Genomic DNA, 14,524 nt, shown 5'->3' on the forward strand with positions numbered 1-14,524 from the left:
TCCGTCTATTTATTTAAATTTTCCCTAAAACCTCAAATTTTTCAAAATCCTAAAATTTTAACAAATTTTTAGTTTTTAGTTTTGGTTGTTAGGGAGGGGGCAACAATTGCTTAGACCCATAGGTCCATTATGCGCACCACCTACCGAATTTTATTAATTCTGTTTTTTCACATATGTGTTTCCACCAAAGTGTTGTTGCCCTTAATGAATACCTAAGACTATATATTGGACGTCCTATTTGGCCACACCTATATATGTTATGATTCCCGTCTCTCTGGCAAATTTAAGTACCTCTTTGGGTTGTAGGTTTTTTGATATTTTTTTTTTTTCGGAAAAAGATTTTTCCAAACGTTTATATTTTAATGTGGCCAGGGTATCACACTGACACATACGTAAAATTAAGCTTCCTCTTCTATTCCACACGTCCTGCACAGTGGTAATTCTGTCACCTCCATTATGTAAAAATGTTTGAGCAAATGACTGTGTCCTTTCAGTAGTCCAGTCAGAGTGCTTGTTTTATATCTAGTCACGTTATTAAGATTCCTCAGTATGAGTACCAAACTGAAGTTTACTAAGATTGTCTGGGTATCAAAAGTTAACTCTATAGTTACATTAAACAAAAAAATTAAAGTATCTCAAAGTTCAGTTAATTATAATACAACTAAAATTAAAATAAATTAAATTTTATAATCAGTTTAGAGAAAGCAAAGCATCAAAACATTTATGAGTAATTAAGAAAATTAAAATTATTTATTTATTTATTACACTTGAGAAGAACAAAAAATAACTCCAAATAGTTAATTTTATTTTTTTATTAATAAATAATTCATTACGAATTAGTAATTTAGTTTTTAATAGTACATAACTTAATTTTGCGTCGAAATAGCTTTTAGGCTTTATTGTTTTAAAATGATTTTATTAATATTCAACATACGAAATTCTAATGATTTGTTGATATTATTCAACTAAATTAAAACTACATTAAAAAAATGGGCGTCGATATGTGATCGTCAAAAGTAATTATTATTGATAATAAAACTAAAAAAATAAATTATTTCATTGGTATATTATTAAGAACTAATAACAATATTTTTGTCATTATTATAATGAATAGAATTTATTTATATTATGATAAATAAATTTTAGTAAGGTTAACATACATTTAATATTGTTGTGTTTTGTATAAATTCTTCAAAAAATCCAAGTTATCAAAAATCTTAAAAAATTGTAAATAGTCAATAAATATGAAAATATGTACTTTTTGACTTTTTAGATTTAATCATAATTATGCAATTCAATACGGATATGTAAAATGACCAGATCAAAATTCTAAGGGTTATTCTCCCTTAATAATTGGTTTTGGGTACACCTTTATTTCTTCATGCTAAAATTAGACATGACAAAAAAAAATCATAATCAAAGTAGGTTAAAAAACAAAACTTAAATCAATTTTTCATTGAACATAAAATATTTATTTTATTAATACCTCAATAAAATTAAGTATATTATATATGTAACAAAAAAATTATAAAAACAAAATGTGACTTTAAAAAACTAGTATTTCATTTATTGAAAGTTACAATTATAATCAAAATAAGATAAAAACAACATTTAAATCTTCTTAATAAAAATTCATATAATTTTTAATACAGATAAAAAAATTATTAATACTTAGTATTTATCATATGATGCAATGGATTTGAGTAATAAAGAAGATTTTTTTAAAAAACTAAAATTCTGAAAATAAGAAAAAATAACTATTATTTAGAATCGGAACAAAAGCGGGACGTCTATTAAAAGTCGGTACATTTTACTGTCCCGATTTGATCACTATACTTAGCGGAAAACATACTTGAAAATCGGGACGTCTGGTCAAGTTAGTTATATGTACTCTACTAATATGTATAGCTAAGATCAATTGATCATCATAAAAATTTAGATAGATTAGATAAATTTTCTGGGTTGACCTAAATCTAGTCCCAAAAACAAGATTTTTTTAAATTCACTCAATTTCGATTTAACAACTGATACATCTGTCAAGTTCTGTTAGAATTGTTTTCCTTTCATCTAAAGCATTTGGCTGACTATTGTTTTTATGTGAATACCAATTATTGTTTCCCTCCTACAAACTATAATACTTTTTAAAACAGCACATACCACAGGTACTGTTATTATTACCGATGAAGTATTTACGGGCAATGTTTATGATAATGTAATTACTATAAATAATATATGTAGATTGATGTTTGTGTAATTATACATAAAGACATTTTGGTTCATCCATAATGCGGGTCGAGTTCAAGATCCAAGGGCTTGTCTCGCCATGATATGCGAAACTTAACGTGATAGCCGAGTCGTGCGAATACTATAAAGTGAGCAAAATCACTTGTTTCGTGATCGTGTAGTCTTTATGTTAGACGAAATTTATTTTGCCGGAAGAAGCGTTATGGAATATTATTAATTACAATTTTAAACATTTTAATAAACGATTGATATGTTTATTGTATATTAATGTACCCGACGAATCAATGCAAGAAAATCATATTGATGTAAATGACTCATACCAATATTTGTTAGTCATTGAGTACATTATATTTTTATATAAATTTTTTATTAATTCTACGTTTGATCAATCCTAATAGTTAGTTTTCAGATAAATTCGGTAACTATTAAAGGAGTTGTATTATCATTAAGTAATAGTATTGAGATTTATTAAAATTTAATAATATGTTTAATTTAAAAAGAAGATCATACATGCAGATGAATTTACAATATATATATATATATATATATATTTCTACCAAAAAACAAATTCATTCAAAATTAGTGATAACAGTATTACCAAAAGAACAAAGGAAATGTATGTGTGTTTGAAATACACAGTTTTATAAGCATCATATACACGTGGCCGATTATGCGTTTTCGTATCTAAAATTCACTTTTATTAATTTGGCTCCTAAGGTACAACCTATCTTGCCTTACCATCTCAATAAGGGATAAGAAATCTCCATAACTCAATATTTTTTTATAGATATTTTTTGGTATATATAAATACAAAAAAAAAAAAAAAGGTTGAAAAGACGCTTTGGTTCAATAAAACCAGTACTTTGAGTTAGAATAACAAAAAATTAAGGCCAAATATTTTTTATCAATATTTAAACCTTTCTTAGAAAATGATATTAGATATACAACAACTAAATGTAAAATATAAGTATAACTATATTTTTTTATTCAAATTCAACTAAGTTGAATTATTAATTTTATGGTGATCACAACTAATTGACAGGTTAATTCTTGGTCCATTATGAAGATGACTAGTAATAGTGGAACGTTGAGATTTTGTTCGGTTCACTAGATTATTCATATAGGAAAACTTAATGTGTCCATCCAGATATCTAAATGTGTAACACTGAAAATATAGGCCTTAGAAATACAAAAATTTAATTATGCAGTCTTATTTACTTATTAACAACACGTCCTACAATAACAACACGAAATTATTATAAAACTATATTTCATTAAAACATTTCCATCCAATTTAAATAGCATATCAAACGGAACTTCAAATTACTCGACCTTTTAAAAAACAGGTTCTGTTAGAAGTTCCTAAAATCAGCTATAAACCATTCACAATATAAGAAACAGTTGAGCATTTTATCTCTAGAGATTATCTCTATATCTTCATAATGACATTTGTATTTTTATGGCTTCTCAGTATTTTACATTTCTATGGCTTCTTAATATTTTCTAAATTATAAGGCTTCTTAATGTTTTCTGTATTTTTATGGCTTCTGAGTATTTTACATTTCTATGGATTCTTAATATTTTTTGTTTTTCTATGGCTTCTCAATATTATACATTTCTATGGCTTCTTAATGTTTTCTGTTTTTCTATGGTTTCTCAGTATTTTACATTTCTATGGCTTCTTAATATTTTCTGTTTTTCTATGGTTTCTCAGTATTTTACATTTCTATGGCTTCTTAATATTTTCTGTTTTTCTATGGTTTCTCAGTATTTCACATTTCTATGGCTTCTTAATAGTTTTATATTTCTATGGCTTCTACCAATAAATTCTCCAGTGTAGATACAATCGAAAATTGCCAGACAAAAAATTCTGTAATCTGTAAATTGTACTCAATTTGATTATTTCTAAACTCGAAAACCTAAATTTAGATAATTATCTATCTTTTACTTATAATAGACTATATCTCTAATTTCGTTTAATCTAGTTATTTAAAGCTAAATAAATAAATTTTAAAGTAACCCATTTTTTACTCGTTAGTGTTACATAAATGTCCTTAGAACTACTTTTGTAACTTAAAATATATTGTAGAAATGTAATAATGAAATAAGGAAAATTTGTTAATTTTTAAGATACTTTTATAATATAATTTTGTTTTTTTAATAATTATTAAAAAAAAACTGAAATAATGACCCTACTTATGATTCAATAAATATAACAGTTATCGTGTACAAAGAAATTTATATGTTACAACTGGATAATCATGTTTAAAGGATCACTCTCTCGAACTGTTGTTTATATCAAGAAAACTAAAAAATAATATTTACATCACCTTATTGTAATACAACATTCGTTATTTATATAAAATTGATTTATGCTTATCAACACATAAAGCACCGTGATAAGTATTTATCCTACAATCAATGTTGTATTATTTACAGTGTATGAATATGGTTTATAACACCACGAAGCATAAATGATATATTAATGTTTTATTCTTACAGTACCTATGAAAATTTTTTTTTTATTTGTCACATTATAAAAGACAATATGAATAAAAAAACTTTAAAATAAGTAATGTCCTTTTGTATCAGATTATTAAAAGCATACCACATCGATTAAAACAAAAATAATTGGAAATAATTACAGGAAAATTTTTAGTAAATGTTAAAAAAAAATTCAGTTATTAAATGCAATAATTCACTATTTTGTTACCTGTAAAACCATTAAATCAATGAAGAATAACTATCATAACGAAATTTAAACGAGCATCGAACCTTGACAAAGATAAGCCAATTATAAATAGCCATCTGAGGATTGTCACTGGTGTAATGTGTACACAAAGAAACACTCCAAGATCAAAATCGTGGGATCGTGGGATTTTTATGAACACGAACCCATCACATTCTGGTCAATGACACATTAACTTGAGGGCGTTAACTTCCGACTCCTGTAGTATTCCATGCCTAACAAATCCCAAGATCTATGAAGAATAACTAAAGTTACTTTCTTAAATAAAAAGTTTCAGTTTTGCAAATGTGCCTCTTCTATTTTTTGTAAATTACACAAGTAGTATTTCAACTTTAAGAACATAAGGTAATACTAAATAGACTTGATATTAACTAAACCGAATTTCAAAAAATTGTCTTAACTTATTATCAACATACACTTCATGTGCAATATGCCATGTTATCTAAAATCGTTGATTTTGCATAACAGTAAAACAGTTCATAGCTCATGTTTCCTAGTTAGATTTTGTTTCATCTCATGTCAAACCGTCTCAATTATAGAATTACAGTTAATGGTGGCACAGAAAACAAATAATTTTGCACCAAAGAAATTGGTTCTATAGAGATATTATTGACGACTTTTAATTACACAACAATAATACATACACTTATTAAAATTATTAATTTTATTAATTTTAAACACAATAAACCCAATTAAAACAACATTTAGTTATTAGGCACAATTCGTATATTATGGGTCGTTTCAACTTGATGGATCGCGTTGTTGGCACTGGTTAAAGTTTCTAAAAAAATCAGAGCACTTGAAATCTTGTTTTATTTGTGATATTTATTACTTAAATAATATTACATTATTAAACATTGCATATAGTACGTTATATGATTAATTACTCTTCTTGTGACAAACACACAGTTACATGTAAATATGATACTACATCATTTCTGCCATCTTAGGCACGTGATTTATTCTCACCTATTTACCATAACATCGTGCCGTTTAAGCATGGCGTTCTCAAAGTTTCAGTTAGACTTTAAATAATGTTTCAGATATGTCCTATACCATGAAACATTCAGATTACATCTTGAATATAAAGTAACGTTCATCTTTAAAATAGATACTTAATTAAAAACTACGACCGTTATAACAAATAACTGTAATGCGCAATTTCTAAATTCAACAGATTAAAATAATTTAGTGTATTCAGATATGAAATTTGATTATAAATTAGTGTCTGTACCATAATTTTTTATTTATTAACTAACCAAAGACAAAAAATCAATTATTTAAAAATGATTAAAAAAATAAAATTACGAGTCTATTTATTTTAAATCAAATTTGTATAAATAGGCTAACTCCAAAAGTTGCAAGGGTAAATATTAATGATTAATAAAATTAAAAATCACACTCAACTTTTGAACTTTTTTTTTTATTTTAAAAAATTCAATTCATATTCAAGGTATTAATTTAAGTGAAATATTAATACTGGTATACATTTGCAAAAATAATTTTAACACAAATTTTTATACTATACAATAGTAAAAGTGATTTATGAATTCTACAGTAATAATACTTAGAACACTTCACATCACAGATTAAAAAATTTATAACAATAACTAATTAAAACCAAGAAAAAAAGACGCATACAATCTATGTTAATTTCTCTCTCGCTTTCATTATTAAAGTGATCAAGTATTTTAATAAAGTAATGTTAACAAAAATAAACGAATAAATAGTACATTCAAATCAGTAAAACAATACAACGTTTTAATTTTTTTTTCTGTACTATATATTTTCTTTTATTAATAGTTTCAATTAATTGATAAAAAAGTAAATGAATAGCATATTAACAAAGTAATTAATTAATATCTAAAAGATTATAATTATTTAGTTAATTTCGATATTATGGTATAGAAATAAGATGTCATTAGGAAGTTCAAAATACAATTTCAAACAATGGATACAGTTTAATTTATTCGAATAACATCTAATAGTAAATATATAATAAATATTATATTGTGATAAACCAAAAATTATTACATTATAATTCATTTTTATTTTAAATTTACATTAATTTACTTACTGCTGACATTTTGGACTATTAAGGAATTTCATTTTATAGATTAGCTCTGCAACTATTTAATTCAGGTATAATATTAGTTTAAACATACCAAATATCGACATACTTTTATTTGTACTCCAAATCCGACATAATGTAAAGTATATTCGAGATTATATAAGCTAAAATAATCTTTTTCAAATATTTGCCACTCGGCTGTGAAGCGTGTCAGGTTTTAATTTTGAAAATGAGAAGTAATAAATAATAACTTACATTGATAACGACAAATCATGAATAAAAAACAAGTTAGCTTATTTAAATAGTATACTAATTTAATTTTTTTTTTATTTTCCGTATTATGAATTTAATTTAAACTTGTAAATCAAATTCTCTATTCAAAGACTTCAAATGATGTTAATAAGTTAACGGAACATAAAAAATGATCGATGGCATATGCACAATCCATCAGATTTAGTATTAAATTCATAATAATTTTATTCAAATATTAATATACAATTATTCTGGTTTTATTTAAATATTTATGAAATTAAATTTTGTTTTGTTTTATCATAATAACTAACCTAATTAAAACACTATAAATTTTCCCAAATTTTTTTTAAAAACTAATGTAAATTACATATTTGTCCTGTTTACAACACTGTTCTAAAAACAGATAAAATAAATACTTGTTTTTTTTTAATAATTATCATTATATTAACATCATTTTTCGGGTCACCTTATTATCATATTTTTTTTTATCGAAATAACCATTTAAAGTTTTATAAAAAAAAAAAATTATATTTAATTATGTTAACTCCAATTTCTGATAAAAAAACCTTTTATAAAATTAGAACAAATATTTTGCCATAACTTTAATGAATTAAGATTGGGGGTGCGAATTTAGAGTTGGAGGATGTTATAGCATCCCCAGCACCCCTACTAGATATGCCCAACACAACATGATTGTGTTAGTAATAAATTCTGTTGTTTTGATATCTTGAAATATAAACTCAAAATAATTACATACTTACACATATTAATTCAACTAAAATGTCTATTTCTAATTGTATTAATTTATGATTATAAATGTATTAGATGGTAACTTCTTTTACTTTTAATATTGTTTACTTTCAACTGGTAATCAATTACTTTATAATATACTAGTGTAAAAATGTATTATTTAGGCATAATTTATTTGGTAATCTGGACTTTGTGTGTAATAATAGCCATTGAATTCCAAAAACGATGAAAGTTTTGTGAATATATTTAAAATTGCGATATTATTAAGGTTGCGTTCTACATAAGTTGACTGATACGTTTAAAAAAACAATAATGAAAACGCCTATCACAGCAAAACGTTTGTTGCTTGTTGGTCGCATTGTATCGATAAATGGTATGAATGTAAACTGAATTGCTGATTACCTATTTGGTGTTTGTGTTTATGTCTCGTTCAACTTGTTCCACTAATTGTTAAAAGAAATTACTGAGTAGAATTTTAAGTGATCCCACTGTATATACGGAATGTATGCGGAAGATGGAACCCTTCTCTGGGTTAACTGTGTTAGGTGACTGGCAACAACAGCTGTAGTACTAGTAGTAGCGCATATATGATGTATTCAAGGTCCTCAAGGACACCGTCATAACGGTCAAGGTAAGTTTTTAAGTATGAAGAAAACATTTTTTTTATGACAAGAAAACTAACATAAATTAACAGTTAATATTTTATGATATGAATTCGTAGCCAATGTATCAAACATATCTATTTTAATAATAAAAAGCAATCGAAATGATGGTAAAATTAATAAAAATACATTGATTTAAGTATGTTCATTATAAAGTAATATTTTATGTCAGTTTTGAGCTGAAGATTTTATCTTATTTCATGCAATTCTATATTTCATAAACAAACTTATTAGTTAAGATACATTTTTATTTCAGGATGAAAATAGCTACAGACGTTGTTTTAAAGTTAAGAACTTTTTAAGATAACGCCACGTGATTAGTTTCCCTGTCTATTTATTGAACCAAGTATACTGTCAAGTTAAATTAGCATATACAATACATGTTGAATACCCGTTAAATTAATTATTAGTTTTAAAAATATGTGTTCTCTATATTAATGCTCGATGTATTATATTACTTGAAACACATGAATGGAGACGATTCCATTTACATAAATTAATAAACAATAATAATAGTTATTAAATTAAAATCCTAAAATTTTAACTCATGAATAATTCTAACATATATTGGTGGGATACGGTGTACACAGTTGTTTAAAGGTAGTATTAAATGATAAACAATTTCTGAGAGATAAAACAACACGTTTAAAAGTTTTAAGCAAATAAAAAGGGTAATTTTTTTTTTTTAATTGCTCATTCGTGATTTGGTTTTATTCATCTGTGCGTGATTACCAGCAAATTTATAAGTATGAAAGCTCTGGAATTTAAATAGTTTTTATTTAGAGTAATGACTTCCTCCATTGTATAAATGTATGAATGAACGTGCAATATCAACAGTACCTTGTAGCAAATGTAAAACCACAATTGTTTCAAATGTGATACGGATCATTCAAACATTTCGTTATGATCCGTGTCGATAGCAGTGAATAAAAATTTCGTTCATGAATTATTGATATACCTATTGGCGAAATAACAATAACTGTTTTTCTAGTTAGCGAAAAAATTGCAGATCATTTTGGCGCCCGCGGTGTGTGTACAAGAGTTAATTCGATATCTGCTGGGCATTGTACAGATGAACACGATTCATGCGGACGCACCTCGCATAGATATCAAACGCCTACGCGGTGCTCTACTGAACTCGGCAAATAAAAACGAAATACACAAGAAGAGTCCTATTTATTCGGTGACGAACGTGTGTCATTGCTGACAGTGGAATCGCCGGGTCGTTTTGGACTAAGACAAACTGATTGTAGGCGCGTATCCGCATACCTGTTTGGCCGGCATCGTTTGTGTCATTGACATGTAATATCAAAACGAATGTGCGCCTATACTTAACATATGACACAGTGCACTTGACCCGGCTCGTAAACACACACACGCCGATGGAATAGCAATAATAATAAACGATTGCCCACACGAGAACTTGGTGTGTGTGTGTTTTTTAACCGGCGAGTGTATTATCCACTGGACCTACATTAGATACACGGCGTTATTATTAATATGTATGTTGGTCGGACGTCTGTGGGCGCGTTGACACGTCTTGTACCGGTAGTCCAACGGACAAGTAGATCGAACACCGATACGTTGTAGATGGCCACGTGAGATAATTCCGTTTTTTATTTCGTCTCGACGAGGGTAATAGGCCATCGATGGATCGCAACCGCCCGCCTGATACGTCTTACCCGCTTTATATGTAAAACTGCTATTGCAAAAAACCACAATGTGGTGTAGACCGTCTCGTGATATAATTTTTACATTTATTACCACCACGAGATAGTGGGCACAGGAACCGCGTGCTCACGGTCGCCGCGGGTCAACAATCCGTGTTTTTCTTCGAACACCTAAATTATTATGATTACGTTTTTTCCATTTTTCTCGTGTAATGGCATCGATTACCTCGGCGACACGGACAATGACTGTAAATGCTTATTGACATTGAGTTTTCAGGTGAATCAAACGCGGTAATAACTATCCCAAGCACCGATACAGCATTGGTAATATCTGAGTAAACGTATAATGATTTTTACAGGAGCAGGAAGATGTCTATCGAGTTATTCCCATTAAGTTTTGTATGAATTAGAGTTGTTTTTCGGAACATCATCCGTAAATACTAACAACAACACTTGTCTCAGGTGTATAATTATTTGCATTAATTTTTTATATTCGTTATAATAAGATTTATAAGAATAGTTACAATCTGTTGAATCTGTTGAACAAATTTATTTTTTCTGTTACAACTCGTATTCACGTTATTACTATTTACACTGTGACACTAATAATGAAATAATTTTAACGAGTTTGCAACTTACAAGGCGATATAAAATCTAATAATATTTTCCTTATAAATGAATGTCTAAATATCACTGTAAAAGCTAACATAGATAAGTAAACCATATAAAAAATGTATACAAAGTAACAAAATCAACTATTTCACTTATAATGAAATCCCAACCTTGGTATCTTAAATATTTTCTTTTATTAAAAAAATTTAATTAGACATTCAATGGTCCCATTAAAATTTATCAAAACACTTAAAATAAATTACCATACATAAAGTATAATGCAAGTTTCTTTCAAATTTAACTGTAATACAGTACAACAGTCATTATCTTATTTACCATTTTTATACGATTTTCCTGTGGAATTTTGACTCTGATTCCGAACTTGCTTCAGATTTTCTCCATCACATCTAGTTTTAGAGATATTAAGTGATTAGTAATTAAGTTATAATTACATTGTAAAATCATCAAAATAATATAATTATTTTTTCAACTTTTCTAAAATGATTTCACGATGTTAAATAGGAGTTGGGCAAAACTGTTCTATCACGTTTAACCGATTTTTTAGAGCTTTAAAGTTGAGGTTGTATGACATTTTTTATAAAATAAAAATCTATACTTTCGTGAATGATTTTTTTTTGGTTTAATTTACAATTAAGAAACTTTAATCGACAAATAAAAACTTGTATAAAGCTTTAAAAAATAATAATTTTGTACATTTTTATTAAATATAAAGTGATAAAATTGTTATTAATAAAAAAATACGATAAAATCTAGAAAATTTGCAACACATAGTTATTTTTATATACTTACTTTAGTATTGTTTTATTTTTAATTAGTTGAAGCACTAATATAACGCTAACATATATATTTAATGATATAATGATATAATATAATGGTGTATTTAGATTTTACGTTCGACAATTATGTAATTAATTATTTATACAATCATAAAGAAATATAAAAGCGCTATTCTGTTTCTTGAACAATCTGTTTAAGACGTATTCATATATATTTTTTTGGTTTTATTGACAAAAACAGGTGTCAAAGGCGTTGATAGGATTTTCGCCTCGAGAGGAGTGGATATATTAAAAATTTTAACTACTTCTTTCAAACCAAAATAAATCCTTATGTCCAAAAAGTTTTTGAAAGAGACTTTTATACGATTTTTTATTACTATAATTTTTTTTTTTTTTTTTGGAAATCCAAACTAATTAAAAAAATAAATTATGTAGTATAGTGCAGCATAAAACATGAATAGTAAAATACTTTTGTTTTGGGAGCACGAGAGTTTTGATTGATGAAAAATTTCGGTGTAAATTGTAGTTTTAAAAATAGAATACTCAAAAAATGTATAAATGCGCAAGTGACAAACGATTCTTATCAATATTTATACTTGACGTCAAAACTAATTTATTTCTTAAAAACAAACCAAAACTGTTAATTTCACAGCTATATTTTTCCGTAATTAATCAAGTTTAATATTAATTATACGGTAAGTAACTTCAGCCTTGATCAATAAGGTTCCTGTCTACTTTTATTTTATTATTTATTTCAAGTTGGACCTACAATTAGCATAACTTTGTGATAAATGAAATTTCTTAAGCTACAATATCACCAGGCATTTATATGGATTTTATAATATGGATAAGCTTTAGCACGAACATAAATATCAAAGGATGACTTGTATTTCTTAACATGGAAACCGTTCATTTCTACTTAGTGTATAAAAATAATAATTATCAATTTTTCAGACATTAGAAGCGCATCATCATACTTGAGCCGATGGTCATTTTTAATTATCATTTGTTCATGTATGCAAAAATTGAGTTTTTATCACATTCTTTATCACTATACTTATTTGTATGAAAGTACTACTTTAGTTACATTATTCCGTACACATATTATACGAATAATATGTGCTTAATCATTTTATGTATACAAAAGAAATGTTATTAAATGATTACATGTATTATAAGTTGGACTTATTTATTATTTATCTGAAGATGTATTTGAAACATATCAATATTGAAGTCAACAATTAATAAGTAACTGTCATACCAAGCAGTAATTTTATCGTTAATTTAATACAATTTTATTATTAATGCCTCTCATATTGGTAAAAAAATTCATTGGCGATGACTGTGTTTCACAACAATGTACAAGTTGCTAAAACCGCATCGTTTATCTGTCATCAAGTAAAGATAGCTGGTTACTTCATTACCCGTGAACTCCCTGACCCAGGCACTGATTCGTTAAGGTTGCGATGTAAATCATCTCAGGATAATTGAAGATATAGTGAAACGTTTTATTCAAGACTATTTGTCACACTAATTTTAGAAAAACAAAAAACATTCCTATTTAATATATTATGTATATATATATATATAATAAATTATATCTATAATTTACAAAATAAAGTTTAATTTTATTGCCAAACACGTACTGGATATATAAACGCTGACCGGATATTCTTCATGGCTTATAAAATCCGTACTTTTTGATAATAACTACTCTTGTGTAAGTACGTCACCGAATAATTGTATTTAGTGACCTGTGTGGTACGAATGGTAAATCGTGACGATTAAATCATTAAAAAAATATAAATACAATTTTCATTTGTGTTTTGGACAATAATTGTTTTTTTCCACACATTCGCAATAATTTTCCATGGCTCTGAGGCCACAATGATCGTCAAATTTCAACATTAATAAGGGGAAGAAAAAAGGGTCTCTGTTCGTATTAAATCCTTGAGTAGATGGCGCATTATTGTTTTTAAATAAATTCAAATTACTTGTAGCGTATTTACAACGCACAGAAGGTCACGATCACGATTGTCGTGAAAAATAAAATCAATTACTACGATAAGACACATTACACCGGTTACAAGTACTGTTGGCGCATTACTTGTAACTAGAATTCCCAAAGGTTTAAAATAGATGCTTCTGTAATTTTTAGTCTGTTGATTCATCTCTGACGAAAATAACAATAACAAATTAAAAACTACTGACGTTCGTGATGCACAAATCATAATTGCCTATTGGATACAATTCATAGTAACAAATTAAATAAGATAAAACACACCATTTCTGACAACGATCCACTTGATATTGTCAACGGTAAGATACATATAGTCTATAGTGATTTTGCAACATCCGGCACGTAACCAGAAGGCACAAGGACGTCAGCACCTTTTCGGCGATCATCAGTGTTTATTTATATTTAACACGCCATTACATGCGCAATTTTTCATTAAAAAAACGATTTATACATGCACAGACATTTTTGCTCTTACTTTCCTGAAAAATTCAATGAAACACATAATTCTACAAACCGTTTGCTCTATAGACCACATCGAATTTCAAAACTAAAATCGCGTTCTCTGTCTGCATAGCTCATTAACATTCTTTTACGATCTTATTAGTACGCTAATTAATTTGTAACTACGCGCGTAGTTTTTTACCAGAATGACCAAATTGATAAAATAATTACTATTTATGCTCTAACATTAGTTAGT

The sequence above is a fragment of the Daktulosphaira vitifoliae genome, unplaced genomic scaffold (assembly GCF_025091365.1).
Source record: "Daktulosphaira vitifoliae isolate Bord-2020 unplaced genomic scaffold, ASM2509136v1 Scaffold_4, whole genome shotgun sequence".
Lineage (NCBI taxonomy): Eukaryota > Metazoa > Arthropoda > Insecta > Hemiptera > Phylloxeridae > Daktulosphaira > Daktulosphaira vitifoliae.